The following is a 13762-nucleotide window of genomic DNA, read 5'->3' as shown; positions in this document are numbered from 1 at the left end:
TGGATCGATCAGTAGAAAGATGGGAAGCCCAAGGAAACCTTCCTAGGCTAGGTGCACGCAAGTGAGTATGGATCGATCAGTAGAAAGATGGGAAGCCATAGGAAACCTTCCTAGGCTAGGTGCACGCAAGTGAGTATGGATCGATCAGTAGAAAGATGGGAAGCCCAAGGAAACCTTCCTAGGCTAGGTGCACGCAAGTGAGTATGGATCGATCAGTAGAAAGATGGGAAGCCATAGGAAACCTTCCTAGGCTAGGTGCACGCAAGTGAGTATGGATCGATCAGTAGAAAGATGGGAAGCCATAGGAAACCTTCCTAGGCTAGGTGCACGCAAGTGAGTATGGATCGATCAGTAGAAAGATGGGAAGCCATAGGAAACCTTCCTAGGCTAGGTGCACGCAAGTGAGTATGGATCGATCAGTAGAAAGATGGGAAGCCCAAGGAAACCTTCCTAGGCTAGGTGCACGCAAGTGAGTATGGATCGATCAGTAGAAAGTGGGAAGCCCATTACCAAATGCCCTAGTGAAGACCGTAAACGAATATCATGAACCGATAAGGAGCACCAAATGCCCTAGTGAAGACCGTAAACGAATATCATGAACCGATAAGGAGCACCAAATGCCCTAGTGAAGACCGTAAACGAATATCATGAACCGAGAAGTAGCAACGAATGCCTGAAAAAGTACCAAGTCCTCGGTATAGAGTAACGAGAGTTAACCGCCGTGATGTATGCAATGTGGGCAGCCATTGCATGGGTTCTGGACTTGGTTCGCGAATAACTTTTTTGCTAGACATCGGACAAAGTTGACGTGGAAGAACGAAATGTAGCATTTGATGCCACCTATCCAAAACTTTTTCAAGATTGAAGATCCGATCGATACAGCCTGAGTTATAGGCAAAAGTTGGTGCAAAAACGAGCATTTTTAATGGTGAAAAATCGGTACTCCTCGAATAGCTCCTGTTGGAAGCATCGGACCACATGGTCGTGGAGGAACATATTGTAGCGCGCGGTGTCAAGTATCGACACCCAAAACCGCATGTCCGATGGACGGAAAATGACCAAGTTATAGTGAAAACTTGGTTGCACCAAATTCCCGAAGAAGTGCAACGAGAAGGTGAATGCGATGGTTGTTCGTCGAATAGCTCCGGCCACAGACATGGTAGCGATTAGTGGTGCATGGAAGAAATCTAGCCACAAGTGCCATCTACCCATGGCCAGAAGAAAGTGTGGCCATATCTTGGATACCGGCGGAGCTATGGGGCAAATATGGGCCAAAAATGGTGCAAGTTGGACCAAAAATCCGAAAAAGTACCTAGGTAAATGCGATGGTTGTTCGTCGAATAGCTCCGGCCACAGACATGGTAGCGATTAGTGGTGCATGGAAGAAATCTAGCCACAAGTGCCATCTACCCATGGCCAGAAGAAAGTGTGGCCATATCTTGGATACCGGCGGAGCTATGGGGCAAATATGGGCCAAAAATGGTGCAAGTTGGACCAAAAATCCGAAAAAGTACCTAGGTAAATGCGATGGTTGTCGTCGAATAGCTCCGGCCACAGACATGGTAGCGATTAGTGGTGCATGGAAGAAATCTAGCCACAAGTGCCATCTACCCATGGCCAGAAGAAAGTGTGGCGCTATCTTGGATACCGGCGGAGCTATGGGGCAAATATGGGCCAAAAATGGTGAAGTTGGACCAAAAATCCGACCAAGTGCGCGAGGCGCTTTCGTGAATAGCTCCGGCCACAGGACATGGTAGCGATTAGTGGTGCATGGAAGAAATCTAGCCACAAGTGCCATCTACCCATGGCCAGAAGAAAGTGTGGCCATATCTTGGATACCGGCGGAGCTATGGGGCAAATATGGGCCAAAAATGGTGCAAGTTGGACCAAAAATCCGAAAAAGTACCTAGGTAAATGCGATGGTTGTTCGTCGAATAGCTCCGGCCACAGACATGGTAGCGATTAGTGGTGCATGGAAGAAATCTAGCCACAAGTGCCATCTACCCATGGCCAGAAGAAAGTGTGGCCATATCTTGGATACCGGCGGAGCTATGGGGCAAATATGGGCCAAAAATGGTGCAAGTTGGACCAAAAATCCGACCAAGTGCGCGAGGCGCTTTCGTGAATAGCTCCGGCCACAGACATGGTAGCGATTAGTGGTGCATGGAAGAAATCTAGCCACAAGTGCCATCTACCCATGGCCAGAAGAAAGTGTGGCGCTATCTTGGATACCGGCGGAGCTATGGGGCAAATATGGGCCAAAAATGGTGAAGTTGGACCAAAAATCCGACCAAGTGCGCGAGGCGCTTTCGTGAATAGCTCCGGCCACAGACATGGTAGCGATTAGTGGTGCATGGAAGAAATCTAGCCACAAGTGCCAATCTAGCCATGGCCAGAAGAAAGTGTGGCCATATCTTGGATACCGGCGGAGCTATGGGGCAAATATGGGCCAAAAATGGTGCAAGTTGGACCAAAAATCCGAAAAAGTACCTAGGTAAATGCGATGGTTGTTCGTCGAATAGCTCCGGCCACAGACATGGTAGCGATTAGTGGTGCATGGAAGAAATCTAGCCACAAGTGCCATCTACCCATGGCCAGAAGAAAGTGTGGCGCTATCTTGGATACCGGCGGAGCTATGGGGCAAATATGGGCCAAAAATGGTGAAGTTGGACCAAAAATCCGACCAAGTGCGCGAGGCGCTTTCGTGAATAGCTCCGGCCACAGACATGGTAGCGATTAGTGGTGCATGGAAGAAATCTAGCCACAAGTGCCATCTACCCATGGCCAGAAGAAAGTGTGGCCATATCTTGGATACCGGCGGAGCTATGGGGCAAATATGGGCCAAAAATGGTGCAAGTTGGACCAAAAATCCGAAAAAGTACCTAGGTAAATGCGATGGTTGTTCGTCGAATAGCTCCGGCCAGAGACATGGCAGCGATTAGTGGTGCATGGAAGAAATCTAGCCACAAGTGCCATCTACCCATGGCCAGAAGAAAGTGTGGCCATATCTTGGATACCGGCGGAGCTATGGGGCAAATATGGGCCAAAAATGGTGCAAGTTGGACCAAAAATCCGACCAAGTGCGCGAGGCGCTTTCGTGAATAGCTCCGGCCACAGACATGGTAGCGATTAGTGGTGCATGGAAGAAATCTAGCCGCAAGTGCCATCTACCCATGGCCAGAAGAAAGTGTGGCCATATCTTGGATACCGGCGGAGCTATGGGGCAAATATGGGCCAAAAATGGGTAAAATTGTACGGTCCAAAGCCAAGGGTAAATTTTTTTATTCCTCTAATAACTTCTAGCACAGACATTGAATCGGTTGGTGATGTATGGATGAAATGTAGCAAACAGTTGGAACTACCCATAAAATCTTAAAGATTGACGATCCAATGTATAGAACCGGAGTAATGTGCGATACTTGGTGAAAAATCGAGTGAAAAATTAGCTATAAACTGTTTTTGGCCCATAACTCGAATACTAGACATCGGAAGGGGGGGTCGTAGAACGATTTTTTGTTGCCCTATCGATTCCCTATCGAACGAGCAAAAGTTGTTTTTTTGACCAAAAAGTACCCCCACTCTAGTAAAATTGGCCTGATTTTACTAGTCCCCGGTACCCGTACAGGCAAAATGAGCAAAATGCTCAAGTATGAATGGTTTTTGGCCCATAACTCGAATACTAGACGTCGCAGGGGGGTGTCGTGGAACAATTTTTGGTAGCCCTTGAAATTATCTATCGAATGACATATACTTGATTTTTGGCCAAAAAGTTCCCTAGACTAGTAAAAATCGCATCATTTTACTAGAGTCGGGTACCCTGGACGAAAAACCGCTATAGTTGCGGTTTTTGGCTAATAACTCGAATACTAGACGTCGCAGGGGGGTGTCGTGGAACAATTTTTGGTAGCCCTTGAAATTATCTATCGAATGACATATACTTGATTTTTGGCCAAAAAGTTCCCTAGACTAGTAAAAATCGCATCATTTTACTAGAGTCGGGTACCCTGGACGAAAAACCGCTATAATTGCGGTTTTTGGCTAATAACTCGAATACTAGACGTCGCAGGGGGGTGTCGTGGAACAATTTTTGGTAGCCCTTGAAATTATCTATCGATTGACATATACTTGATTTTTTGGCCAAAAAGTTCCCTAGACTAGTAAAAATCGCATCATTTTACTAGAGTCGGGTACCCTGGACGAAAAACCGCTATAATTGCGGTTTTTGGCTAATAACTCGAATACTAGACGTCGCAGGGGGGTGTCGTGGAACAATTTTTGGTAGCCCTTGAAATTATCTATCGAATGACATATACTTGATTTTTGGCCAAAAAGTTCCCTAGACTAGTAAAAATCGCATCATTTTACTAGAGTCGGGTACCCTGGACGAAAAACCGCTATAGTTGCGGTTTTTGGCTAATAACTCGAATACTAGGCGTCGGAGGGGGGTGCCGTAGAACAATTTTTGGTAGCCCTTGAAATTATCTATCGAATGACATATACTTGATTTTTTGACCAAAAAGTTCCTAGACTAGTAAAAATCGCATCATTTTACTAGAGTCGGGTACCCTGTACGAAAAACCGCTATAGTTGCGGTTTTTGGCCAATAACTCGAATACTAGACGTCGGAGGGGGGTGCCGTAGAACAATTTTTTGTAGCCCTTGAAATTACCTTTCGAATGATATATAGTGGTTTTTTGGTCAAAAAGTGACCCCGAGACTAGTAACCCTCCATACACAAAACCGCCTAAAAAGTTTTGGTTTTGCAAAATTTTGAAAAGTGCGTCAAAAAAATTTTTTCAAAAAGTACCAAATCGTGATCAGAACTCACTATAGACCATAAAAAGTGAAATCCGATGGTCATTTGCAACACTTGGTCAATCGAGAAAAATTTCACTTTTTTACTAGAGTCGGGTACCCTGAACGAAAAATCGCTCAAGTGATGGTTTTTGGCCAATAACTCGAATACTAGACGTCGGAGGGGGGTGCCGTAGAACAATTTTTTGTAGCCCTTGAAATTACCTTTCGAATGATATATAGTGGTTTTTCGGTCAAACAGTGACCCCGAGACTAGTAACCCTCCATACACAAAACCGCCTACAAAAACTTTGTTTTGAAAAATTTTGAAAAGTTCAAAAAAATTTTTTTTTCAAAAACTACTAAAACGTGATAAGAACTTACTATAGACCATAAAAAGTGATATCCGATGATAATTTGCAAAAGTTGGTAACTAGTAAAAAATTTCACTTTTTTACTAGAGTCGGTGCAACGAGAAAAAAAAAGTCCGTGATGGAGAAAAATGGCACGTTTTCCACGCCTGTACGCTTTCGTTTACTATATAGGGGGTAGGTGAGCCAGAAGCATGATTTTGACTGAGTATGTATCTTTATGAATTGGACCCTTCTAAATCGATTGAGACTACCCCCAGGACGATCGGACGACTGCTTCTGGCTCAAAATGTGGTTTTTAGATTTTGATCGTCAATTATGCGAGAAAAAATCGATTAGAAGTAAAGATACGAAATGCTTGGTCTAAGTTGGGAAACGACTTCGGATATTTGTTGGACGTTGTCGTAGAAGGTCCGAGGACCAAGGAAAAGTGATTTCCAAGTGGATTTATGCACTATTAGTCGATGGTAAGATGTGAAATTAGTAGAACTTACCATACAGTTTGCGAAGTTGAAGCAATCGGTTGGTGAATATGGTACTGTCTGTCCAATTTGGTGGTTCGGAATGAGTGAAACGATGTTGATGATGGATAGACGTTCCGATTGCCCCCGATCGGGGAACATATAGTGGTCTTTAAGGTCCAAGTACCTATGTTTTGGTAAGCAGAACTGAGAGTTAAAGGATGAAAGTCGGCCATTCCTAATATCATCCTATCGGTGGTTCGCGAGTTGTTTGAGGACCGGAGCAGCTCGCGATGAAACGGTCCTAGGGTATTGGTTATCCATCCAAGGAAGAGTAAATGCGATCCTAGATGTGTGTCGTTGGCCGTTCTACCGGTATCGCCTATCGATGAGATATCGACGGGCATGCCTTACTCGAAAGTTGAATTCTAGGATCGATGGTCAAACAGACCTATGAGCGATAAACCAAACTGAACACGTATTGATGTCGGCTTTTCCTATCATTTGATGCCGCAGGTTGTTTAGGGACCGGAGCAACTTGCGGCCGAGACGGTCCCCGGGGGTTTCTTTCTCCAAGGAGTGGAAACTATTAAGCAAGAGTTGTAGCAAGATACGATCCTCTGATGTGTCGTTGGCCGTTCATGCGGTATCGCCTGTCGATGAGATATCGATGGGCATGCCTTACTCTACCGACCTTCTAATTGAGAGTATTAATCAGGGATCGATGGTCAAACAGACCAATGAGCGATAAACCAAACTGAACACGTATTGATGTCGGCTTTTCCTATCATTTGATGCCGCAGGTTGTTTAGGGACCGGAGCAGCTTGCGGCCGAGACGGTCCCCGGGGGTTTCTTTCTCCAAGGAGAAGAAACGATTAAGCAAAAGTTGTAGCAAGATACGATCCTCTGATGTGTCGTTGGCCGTTCAAGCGGTATCGCCTGTCGATGAGATATCGATGGGCATGCCTTACTCTCCCGACTGGATTACTGAGAGTTTAATCAGGGATCGATGGTCAAACAGACCAATGAGCGATAAACCAAACTGAACACGTATTGATGTCGGCATTTCCTATCATTTGTCGCAGGTTGTTTAGGGACCGGAGCAGCTTGCGACCGAGACGGTCCCCGGGGGTTTCTTTCTCTAAGGAGTGGAAACGATTAAGCAAAAGTCGTAGCAATAATCGATCACCTGATGTGTCGTTGGCCGTTCTTGCGGTATCGCCTGTCGATGAGATATCGATGGGCATGCCTTACTCTCCTGACTGTTTAATTGAGAGTTATAATCAGGGATCGATGGTCAAAAAGACCTATGAGCGATAAACCAAACTGAACACGTATTGATGTCGGCATTTCCTATCATTTGTCGCAGGTTGTTTGGGGACCGGAGCAGCTTGCGACCGAGACGGTCCCTTCCCGAAAGATGGTGAACCGAGTCGTCTGGCGTAAAAACCGGACGACTCGAAAGGGCTTGACCCTTTCAAGTGAGCGATAATCACATTCTACGCTCAGTTCGACAGCTACAAGGCAATCACTCGCTATGTTCAGAGCTAATACATGCAACATGCCGGCATTGTTTCCACCGACGCATGGATTCAAGACTGGTGCACTTATTAGTTAAACCGTTCGCCTCCGGGTGTTTCGAGTTCAAGTCTGGATGAGGATTGATCTTGCTGGTAATAGCTTGAGCCCCTGAATAAGGGGTCGAAGCGTACATCTTGAGACCATGTACAACATATTACCAAATCGGCACCATGGGTTCGGGTGCAAGTGATGTAACCGTGAAAGATGTTGAGCAGCCCAACATCGGTTTACACACGCATAATAGGAAGGCAGCGCTGTCGACTGGTCAGTCGTGTAAGAAGTGTGCATTATCGATCACAAATATATTGGTGATCTGTAGGTTGCGCATACACCATGCCCGGTGTAAAGTGCCGTGGTCCCCCCCGGGGGGCTGCATCAAACCGTTCGCCACGCGAACTACCCAATGGAACGAACTCTATGCATTTAATAAGAAGAAGAGATGATAATGAAACACGGTCGATTTAAGAGTTGAAAACGTTGAAATACCTATAAGCAAGTCTTAAGTTGGTGGTGACCGTTACGCCCCAACAAATTGGTGCCTTACCCTACACCAAAGAGCCATTCAACATGGTTCAAGTGAGCGATAATCACGCTCTACGCTCAGTATGACAGCTGCAAGGCAATCACTCGCTAAGTTCAGAGCTAATACATGCAACACGCCGGCATTGTTTCCACCGACGCATGGATTCAAGACTGGTGCACTTATTAGTTAAACCGTTCGCCTGCGGGTGTTTCGAGTTCAAGTCTGGATGAGGATTGTTCTTGCTGGTAATAGCTTGAGCCCCTGAATAAGGGGCCGAAGCGTACATCTTGAGAGTAAATGTACAACATATTACCAAATCGGCACCGTGGGTTCTGGTGCAAGTGATGTAACCATGAAAGATGTTGAGCAGCCCAACATCGGTTTACACACGCATAAGGGGTTTATTGTTATCTGTAGGTTGCGCATACACCATACCCGGTGTAAAGTGCCGTGGTCCCCCAGGGGGCTGCATCAAAACGTTCGCCATGCGAACTACCCAATGGAACGAACTCGATGTATTGAAAGAGATGAACAATTAATAGCGAGAATAGGGGCCCGGAAGCAATTCCGCGGCCCTACGGTCGATTCAAGAGTTGAAACGTTGTACAATCGTGGATAGCACCTAGTGCTAATATGGTGAGAGATAATGTGTGAGGAAATTTAGTTTCCTAAAGTTTAGTTAGTGGTTTCCGTTGTGCCCTAACAAACTTAAAGTTGGTGGTGACCGTTACACCCCAACAAATTGGTGCCTTACCCAACACCAAAGAGCCATTCCATATGGTTCTAGAGAGAGAGAGTTGTGTGGAAATTTATTTCCCACTAAGCGAGTGTGTGTCTGTAGTGGAACGAATTCTGGTTGATCCTACCAGTAATATACGCTTGTCTCAAAGGTTAAGCCATGCATGTCTAAGTACAAACATAAATGAATGTGAAACCGCATAAGGCTCAGTATAACAGCTATAATTCACAAGATCATCCTACCACTAGTTACTTGGATAACTGTGGAAAATCCAGAGCTAATACATGCAACATGCCGGGACTGTTGCCCTCGCGGGTAGCTGAACTGGTGCACTTATTAGTTAAACCAATCGCCTCCGGGCGGCTTGAGTTGAAGTCTGGATAAGGACGCAGATCGTATGGTCGCTTGTCGACTGACGACAGATCTTTCAAATGTCTGCCCTATCAACTATTGATGGTAGTGTAGAGGACTACCATGGTTGCGACGGGTAACGGGGAATCAGGGTTCGATTCCGGAGAGGGAGCCTGAGAAATGGCTACCACATCCAAGGAAGGCAGCAGGCGCGTAAATTACCCAATCCCAGTACGGGGAGGTAGTGACGAGAAATAACAATATGGACCTCTCTAACGATGGTCCATAATTGGAATGAGTTGAGTATAAATCCTTCAACAAGGATCAAGTGGAGGGCAAGTCTGGTGCCAGCAGCCGCGGTAATTCCAGCTCCACTAGCGTATATTAAAGTTGTTGCGGTTAAAACGTTCGAAGTTGATTGCCCGTCCAGACACGTGACCGCCACGGGCGCCCGGTTACACGCCGGGGCCGTTCGTGCGCGCGCTCACGGCTGCGACTCACAATGGTGTACTTGGGCGTTACTCTGTGAACGAGTACCGTGCTACCGGTTAACTCCGGCACGGGCTCCTCATGGTGCTCAAGATACTCACATTTACCTTGAACAAATTAGAGTGCTCAAAGCAGGCTAAGACAAAGCGTCCGGCCCCCCCGTGGGGTTGGCGTTGGCCGAGAATAATCTTGCATGGAATAATGGAATATGACCTCGGTTTATACGATTTCGTTGGTTTGTCAGAAACCTAGAGGTAATGATTAACAGAAGTAGTTGGGGGCATTGGTATTACGGCGCGAGAGGTGAAATTCGTAGACCGTCGTAGGACCAACTGAAGCGAAAGCGTTTGCCATGGATGCTTTCTTTAATCAAGAACGAAAGTTAGAGGATCGAAGGCGATTAGATACCGCCCTAGTTCTAACCGTAAACGATGCCAATTAGCAATTGGGAGACGCTACCCCTATTCGGTGCTCTCAGTCGCTTCCGGGAAACCAAAATCGGGTTCCGGGGGAAGTATGGTTGCAAAGTTGAAACTTAAAGGAATTGACGGAAGGGCACCACAAGAAGTGGAGCTTGCGGCTTAATTTGACTCAACACGGGAAAATTTACCAGGTCCAAACTTATCGAGGTAAGACAGATTGATAGCTCTTTCTCAAATTTAAGGGTAGTGGTGCATGGCCGTTCTTAGTTCGTGGAATGATTTGTCTGGTTAATTCCGATAACGAACGTGACTCAAACATGCTAACTAGAACGCTGTCAGCAGTGCGCCTCCGGGCGCACCTGACGTTACAGCCGGGCGGCGCCTTCACGGGCGGTCGTCGGCTACGTTTGCCCTGCTTAGCGGGACAACTTGTGTTTAGCAAGCTGAGAATGAGCGATAACAGGTCCGTGATGCCCTTAGATGTTCTGGGCTGCACGCGTGCTACAATGTGGGTCGCAGCGTGTTCTCGCCAATAGGCGCCCCCATTCCGAGAGGAACGGGAAATCACTAAAATGCCCATCTAGTCGGGATTGGGGACTGCAACGGTCCCCATGAACCTGGAATTTCTAGTAAGCACTAGTCATTAGCTAGTGCTGATTACGTCCCTGCCCTTTGTACACACCGCCCGTCGCTACTACCGATGGATTATTTAGTGAGGTTTCTGGAGGCTTACCTTCCGCGGTTCCTTCGTGAGCTGCAGCTGGCATGGCTGAAGTTGACCGAACTTGATGATTTAGAGGAAGTAAAAGTCGTAACAAGGTTTCCGTAGGTGAACCTGCGGAAGGATCATTACTGATGATCGTCCGCGAGTGACCAACCATGAGCTGCCTTCGGTGTAGCTCGGTCGCTCGCTTGCTATGTGTCAGAATTTGTTGAAAGCCAACTCGTTCGTTGTACACTTTGATGGGTGACCATCACTGTGTCTCCGTGCCGAGCTAGATCTCCCCTAGCCGTAAGGCACTTGAACGCCCCTTCGACGGCGAGTTGCATGTGTGTGGTATGTGTCAGAATCTGGTGAAGCTTTCTGCATGTGATGTGCCTTGTGTGGATCCGTGGCCATTGCATTGTGTCTGGTGCTTAGATACCCAGACACTTAGAACGCTTGCGCGGAAAGCAAACTCGATCGTTGTACACTTTGATGGGCAACCATCACTGTGTCTCCGTGCCGTGCTAGATCCCCCCTAGCCGTAAGGCACTTTGAACGCCCCTTCGACGACGAGTTACAAGAGTGTGGTATGTGTCAGAATCTGGTGAAGCTTTCTGCATGTGATGTGCCTTGTGTGGATCCGTGGCCATTGCATTGTGTCTGGTGCTTAGATACCCAGACACTTAGAACGCTTGCGCGGAAAGCAAACTCGATCGTTGTACACTTTGATGGGCGACCATCACTGTGTCTCCGTGCCGAGCTAGATCTCCCCTAGCCGTAAGGCACTTTGAACGCCCCTTCGACGACGAGTTGCATGTGTGTGGTATGTGTCAGAATCTGGTAAAGCTTTCTGCATGTGATGTGCCTTGTGTGGATCCGTGGCCATCGCATCGTGTCTGGTGTGTAGGTACCCAGACACTTAAGCAAACTCGATCGTTGTACACTTTGATGGGCGAGCATCACTGTGTATCCGTGCCGTGTAAGAGCTCCCCTGGCCATCAGGCACTTGAAAGGTCCTTCGACGACGAGTTACAATAGTGGTGTGTTAGATACGTCAGATTACGGTGTCTACTAGTGTGCAATACGTATCCGGCTACGGCACGGAACGAACGGGAACTGTGGTGCAGACAAACAAGAGTTAAGCCTATTAGTCATTAACTCTAAGGACGGGGCCATGGGGCGGTACACAAAGGATACGGATGAGCGAGTATGCAGGCCCAATACTCAATAGCTCGATCCGATCCAAGCACATGAGTTGACTGCGGCGCCAGGTTAACCAATGTGCTAGATTCTATTTGGCCAGTAGAATCTTGTGTCTTAAGCGATTTGATACCAAGACACCAGAACGAAAGTTAGTTGAAGAGTTATTAAACTCTTATGAAGTATGGTTGTGCAATCACAACTTATGACTTTAACCTATAAAGTGGATATGGACTTGCAATTATAACATGGAATCTCTACACACCCCATGAGCTCGATCCAATCCACGCACACGAGTTGCCTGAGTAGCGACAGGTATACCGATGTGCAATACGTATCCGGCCACGGCACGGAACGAACGGGAACTGTGGTGCAGACATACAAAGAGTTAAGCCTACTAGTCATTAACTCTAAGGACGGGGCCATGGGGCGGTACGCAAAGGATACGGATGAGCGAGTATGCAGGCCCAATACTCAATAGCTCGATCCGATCCAAGCACATGAGTTGACTGCGGCGCCAGGTTAACCAATGTGCTAGATTCTATTTGGCCAGTAGAATCTTGTGTCTTACGCGATTTGATACCAAGACACCAGAACGAAAGTTAGTTGAAGAGTGATTAAACTCTTATGAAGAATGGTTGTGCAATCACAACTTATGACTTTAACCTATAAAGTGGATATGGACTATCAATTATAACATGGGGCACACACCATGTTCTCGATCCAATCCACGCACACGAGTTGCCTGAGTAGCGACAGGTATACCGATGTGCAATACGTATCCGGCCATAGGCACGGAACGAACAGGAACTGTGGTGCAGACATACAAGGGCCATGGGGCGGTACGCAAAGGATACGGATGAGCGAGTATGCAGGCCCAATACTCAATAGCTCGATCCGATCCAAGCACATGAGTTGACTGCGGCGCCAGGTTAACCGATGTGCTAAGAGAGTTGTTCCTGGGCCTTCAAAGTGACTTCAAAACTATCTTAGCGAATGGTGGCCATGGGCGTAGACATGAGCCACAAGTCACAAGGCCTGGGACTATTGGGTAATAAAGACAACTTAGTCAGAAAGTTAGTCTTTGGACGTACCACCGGGATTGTGTTACATTGGGAACCTTACTATAAAACCCTAGGCAGGGGATCACTCGGCTCATGGATCGATGAAGACCGCAGCTAAATGCGCGTCACAATGTGAACTGCAGGACACATGAACACCGATAAGTTGAACGCATATTGCGCGTCGGACGATTAAACCCGGCCGATGCACACATTCTTGAGTGCCTATCAATTCCTTGATATACAACAAACCAAACTTCAGGGTGGAGCGTGCCACAATAGAACACTATGGCGAGCAGCCCGTCTAGTGTCGTGGGGGAAACACGCTTCCACACTGTGCATAATGGCGTGCTCGGGACCTTTGTTGGGACCGCAGGGCGCTGAAAGTAAAGGGGTGAACCGCATAAATCGCACGCACGTAAACGCGCACACACACAAATAGAGTGAGACGTATCGTAGGATACCGCTAAGAGTACGTTGTGAAACATGGGGAAATTCAATCGAAAACCTCTTTGATGTCCAAGATTTCGTTGACCGTATCCGTCGTAATACTGGATCAACGTGCTTGGGGGAAAACGTCAAAGGGTTTTATAATAGTGGTGCATGATTAACCCATCGATGCCCGAGGGGAACATGTTGTCCAATACAATAGTGGTGCAGTTGGCTCGACATGCTCGGGGGGAGACATCGTGGGTCCAAGTCGACCAAGTCGACCGGGAGTTGTTGTTGAGAGATCGAATCAAAACGATGCCGAGCGGAACTCGTTGTCCTTATTGGAGTGATATTCGGACAACGTGCTCGGGGGGGCCATCGTTGATTCAAAAATGACCGTAAATTGCCCAATCCGTGTGTGTGTGTGTGTGTGAAGTGTTGTTGCGTATATATCGGTTCGCTATGCCCCGGGTTCGAAACGAATGGAATGTGACTGATTTTGTTGTAGGCCTCAAGTGATGTGAGACAACCCCCAGAATTTAAGCATATTAATAAGGGGAGGAGAAGAAACCAACCGGGATTCCCTGAGTAGCTGCGAGCGAAACGGGAGAAGCTCAGCACGTAGGGACGG

General features: G+C 47.2%; 2 non-coding genes across 2 annotated transcripts in view; both read left to right on the top strand.

The window, feature by feature from the left end:
• Positions 1 to 12768: 12768 nt before the first annotated feature.
• On the top strand, positions 12769 to 12926 carry LOC125772988 (5.8S ribosomal RNA). Its single transcript, XR_007419806.1, has one exon. It is a non-coding gene; the product is annotated as a 5.8S ribosomal RNA (ribosomal RNA).
• A 711-nt stretch (positions 12927 to 13637) lies between these two features.
• The window catches only part of LOC125772989 (large subunit ribosomal RNA), a 4307-nt gene continuing 4182 nt past the window's right edge, over positions 13638 to 13762 (top strand). The window contains exon 1 of the ribosomal RNA XR_007419807.1: positions 13638 to 13762. This exon is cut by the window's right edge and continues 4182 nt beyond it. This is a non-coding gene — a ribosomal RNA (large subunit ribosomal RNA).

The sequence above is a fragment of the Anopheles funestus genome, assembly GCF_943734845.2.
Source record: "Anopheles funestus chromosome X unlocalized genomic scaffold, idAnoFuneDA-416_04 X_unloc_166, whole genome shotgun sequence".
NCBI classification, from domain to species: Eukaryota; Metazoa; Arthropoda; class Insecta; order Diptera; family Culicidae; genus Anopheles; species Anopheles funestus.
The sequence above is the reverse complement of the archived record's forward strand: the minus strand, read 5'-3'. Positions and strand labels throughout refer to the sequence as shown.